Raw genomic sequence first — 4236 nt, 5'->3', positions numbered from 1 at the left:
CTACCTTTGCAGATCAGAGACCCCGAGCTAAAGAGGCTCGAAAAGAGAAGAAGGTCTTGGAGAAGAAAGTGGCTCTGAGCAGACAGAGAAAGAAACACTCCAGGTTTGTGGGGCAAACTTTGGTAAAACCAGTAACTAGTTCCCTAAAGCTAGTGGTTTTCAGAAAACTCCATATGATGGACAAGGATGGTAAGACACTTCTCATTAACTCCTGCATTTCAGAAAAGAGGATGAGAGGAAGAAAAGTGACACTGAAGGTGATTCAGTCAGCAAAGATGTAAGTGTCTCTCACTCTCCAGCTCTCTCTCTCTCTCTGTCTGTCTCTCAGTAGTGAACACTTCAGTCTGTCTCTCTGCAGGTGAAGCCCACGGGTCTGAAGTCAGTGCGACGGCCGTCTGATCTGGAGAAGCAGCGCAGGAAGAAGACAGACAGTGAGGAGAAACTCCCTGACAAAAACCGCATTCACTCCTTCATCCTGGACCTGGAGCTGGGAACAGAGGAACGCTGCAAAAACGCTCGGAAAGACTCGCTTTTCAAAGATGAGAAAGAGCGCGGCGTCCCTGACGAACGACTCAAGCACAAACTGAAGACGGAGAGCAGGAAGAGCGGAGACGCCGCGGCTGACGAGAAAGATGGAGGGACTGCAAAAGGAGCAGCTGACGAGAAGAAGGGGTCAAAGGTCAAGCCAGACAGGAAGAGTTCCGTGTCTTCTCGAGAAAGCAAGACGAGTGTCTCTGAAGCTGCGGATGAAGGGAACCTGAAGAAAGGAAAGATGGCTGTGAACGAGAAGGAGAAACCGAAGCTGCTCCGGCGACTGGACTCCACCGGCTCCTCAGAGGAGAGGTCAGAGGTCGAGACGGGTTCAGAGGTCAGCCGGAAGAAAGACAAGCACCCTAAAGAGATTCTCAAGAGGTCAAAGAGTCACCCGGAGACTAAAGCGGGAGAGAAGCCCAAGGTGCGGATGGATAGGAAGGATTCGTCTGTGGACGAGACTCATCTGCAGAAATCCGGCTCGGAAACCGAGAGCGACGTCCGAAAGGCGGAGACGGGGCCGAAGGTCAAATCCCTAACGGAGAAGCACAAGTCTAAACCCCAGAATCCCACTGCGGGCAAATCGGAGAAACAAACGGAAGCCAAGAGTAAACCAGGAACCGCAGAACAGAAGAAAGAGGACAAGAAAACCTCAGTGGAGAAAACGAAGGATGCAAAGGTCGTGAAGAAAACAACTGAGAAGAAGGTGCAGAAAGATTCCGAGAGCAAGTCGGGAGGGAAGGAGGGTCCCGGGACTAAAGAACCAGCGGATCAGACGCATCCAGTGTTGACTGCACCGGACAACCCTTACGCCGCCCTGAGCGACGTTACTCCCGAACCCGAGGACGAGGAGGCGGTGCTTAAAGAGCCCCGCCCACTGTCTGCAGAAGCCGACGCCCTCTTGAGCCTGATGGATGTCCACACCTCCACCTCAGAGCTCGCTGTCCGGAGGGAAGCGGAGGCCGATAGGAAGATGAAGGAAGCGGCTCTTGCGCTGCTCTCCATGGATCCGGATATCACGCGCTCCTCGGATCTCATGGCTGCAGATTCTCAGGTTGCTATGGAGACGCCCCCTACAGACACTGAGGACACAGGAAGTGGGTTAGAATACTCTGTATTCTCTACATCCGCCGCCGCAGCAGAGCCCATGGAGACGGGCGCTCTCAGGTCACAGGAAGTGACATCAGAGGTAAACACATGACCGTCTCAGATTGTAAGGCTCTTAAGCAATTTAACTGCACAGAACCGATCACCTGGTTTGAAATGCTGTCCGACTTGCTGTGACTTGTTGACATCCCGTCAACCACAGTTTTTAGACAGAGACAGCACAGCTGCTTTCAATCTGCCTTTTAAATCAAGTGTTTCCTGTAAAGTGTTAATGCTTTTCTTTCAGGCTGGTGATGAGCAGACAGATGAAAGAGACACACAAATGCTTACAGCAGATGCAGCTGAGCCCACGCAGACTCTCACTGCAGACGCAGCTGAATTTACACAGACGACAGCTGTGGATGCAGCTGAGTCCACGCAGACTCTCACTGCAGACGCAGCTGAATTGAAGCTGAATGAAGACGTAGCTGAGCCTATGCAGATCCTAACTGCAGATTCAGACGAGTCCACGCAGACCCTTACTGCAGACACAGCTGAATCCATGCCAGTGGTTACTGCAGAAGCAGCTGAGCCTGCGCAGACTCTCACCACAGATGCAGAGGAGCCTGAGATGGACTCTACAGACCCAGGTTAGTGATGATGAAGAGTGTGTGTGTGTGTGTGTGTTTCTGATGGAGGGTGTGTGGAGCACGTCTCAGTGTAACCCATGTGTCCGATGCAGGCGCTGCATCTGTCTCAGACGAGCAGGATCAGAAGTCATCAGACACCTCTGAGACGGTAACGGATCAGAATCATTTTATCAGCAGATCTCAACAGAAATCCTGTGTGTGTGTCACTAATGACGTTGTCTGATCAGGTGGAGCAGATGGAGAGCGGCACTCGGAGAGGACGATAATCCGCTCAGAGGACAGGTGTCTATGTGTGTCAGGGTTCTTACATGAATTAGAATTTTTGAAATTTACGTAAAAATACCCTTTTGTTGAGTTTAACTCTGTTAACACAGTCAGTTATGTCTTGAGTGAACGTAAACAGCTGAGAAAGAAGCCGGATGTGTGTCAGTGTATTGGATCCGTGCATTAGGTCTTAAAGTGACAGCAGCCTAATAAACCTGCTGCTGTCTGTGTCAGAACGACAAAAGACAAAGAGAAAATCACTCACTGCTCATGACTGAATAACAACGATATTTACAGCACATTACTGACTCTAGATGTGATGTTTTCTGAATGAATAAGCTGTGGAATGTGAAATAAATGCTGTTTTTCTGACTGCAGCAAATCAAACCAGCACCGATGCTGAAAAAGAGCAAACGGCTTTTAAAGAGGTGAGTTTTCTTCTCTTTCTCCCTCTCTGTCTGCTGTGGAAGCCCTTTTCTGGCATGTAAGGAAAAAATCATGTTGTGGCAAGTCATGACTTATGAGTCATAATTATGAGATGAAATGTTGAACGTTTGGCTTTAAAGTCAAAATTTGAAATACTAAGCTGTATGACTTTACAAGTCAAAATTATGACATACCAAGTCATAATTATGAGATAAAGTCAAAATTATGACACAAAGAGATAAAAAGTTGAAATTGTTTTTAAAAATCTAAATCATGATATAGTCATTTTTGCCTTTATCTCATAATTTAAATTTTTGCCAGTTTTGACTTTTTGTCATAATTTCAACTTAGTATGTCAATTCTGACTTTATATCTCATAATTGGCTTTTTTCATAATTTAGAGTTTGTCGTCTCGTGGCTATCACTTAGTATGGCATAATTTCAACATTTAAAGTCATGAATTGCACTTTTCATCTCAATAGTGTGACTTTTTAAGTCATAAGCATGACTTTTTTTCTTATGGTGCGCAAATGGGATTCCGTAGTGAGTTCTTCTGTTAAAGTGTGTGATGTGACAGTGTGAGGATGAAGAGGAGGAGAGATCGAGCAGGACTCCACGCTGAGGAAGATCCTCCAGAGCATCTGATGCTCCACAGAGAGAAACACGTAAGAGTCCGTTACACCTGCAGCGAGCCCTTCTCCTCTCACACTCCTGATCATCTGACCCCGTTTCTCTTCTTTCCCATAAGGCTCTGCTTCACAACCCAAGGAGGCGGAGCCAGCCGTAGAGGAGGAGCCAAAAGAGGTGCATTTGATTGTGTGTCTGTCTGATTCTTCAATTAGAGAAAAACATGATTTGAATAAAAAATGCTTAAAAACTACTTGTCTCTTGTATTTAGTCTCTTTCCTGATTTTTAAAGGGGTCATATGATGCTGCTAAAAAGAACATTATTTTGTGTATTTGGTGTAATGAAATGTGTTTATGTGGTTTAAAGTAAAAAAAACACATTATTTTCCACATACTGTACATTATTGTTTCTCCTCTATGCCCCGCCTTCTTGAAACGCGTCGATTTTTACAAAGCTCATCAGTCTGAAAAAGCGAGGTGTGCTCTGATTGGCCAGCTATCCAGTGCGTTGTGATTGGCCGAATGCCTCAAGCGTGAGACGGAAATGTTACGCCCCTCACCATACTGTGATGATGCCCTGTCCGGCCGGAGCGACGAGACAAAAACATTAAAACCCATTACAAACGAGGCATTTGTTGCATCCAGTGGGGAC

The 4236-nt window shown here is 46.7% G+C and overlaps 1 pseudogene; it reads left to right on the top strand.

Moving 5' to 3' along the window:
- The window catches only part of LOC107704459 (biorientation of chromosomes in cell division protein 1-like 1), a 17305-nt pseudogene that overhangs the window by 6791 nt on the left and 6278 nt on the right, over positions 1 to 4236 (top strand).

The sequence above is a fragment of the Sinocyclocheilus anshuiensis genome, unplaced genomic scaffold (assembly GCF_001515605.1).
Source record: "Sinocyclocheilus anshuiensis isolate Anshui unplaced genomic scaffold, SAMN03320099.WGS_v1.1 scaffold1067, whole genome shotgun sequence".
In the NCBI taxonomy this organism is placed as follows: Eukaryota; Metazoa; Chordata; class Actinopteri; order Cypriniformes; family Cyprinidae; genus Sinocyclocheilus; species Sinocyclocheilus anshuiensis.
The sequence above is the reverse complement of the archived record's forward strand: the minus strand, read 5'-3'. Positions and strand labels throughout refer to the sequence as shown.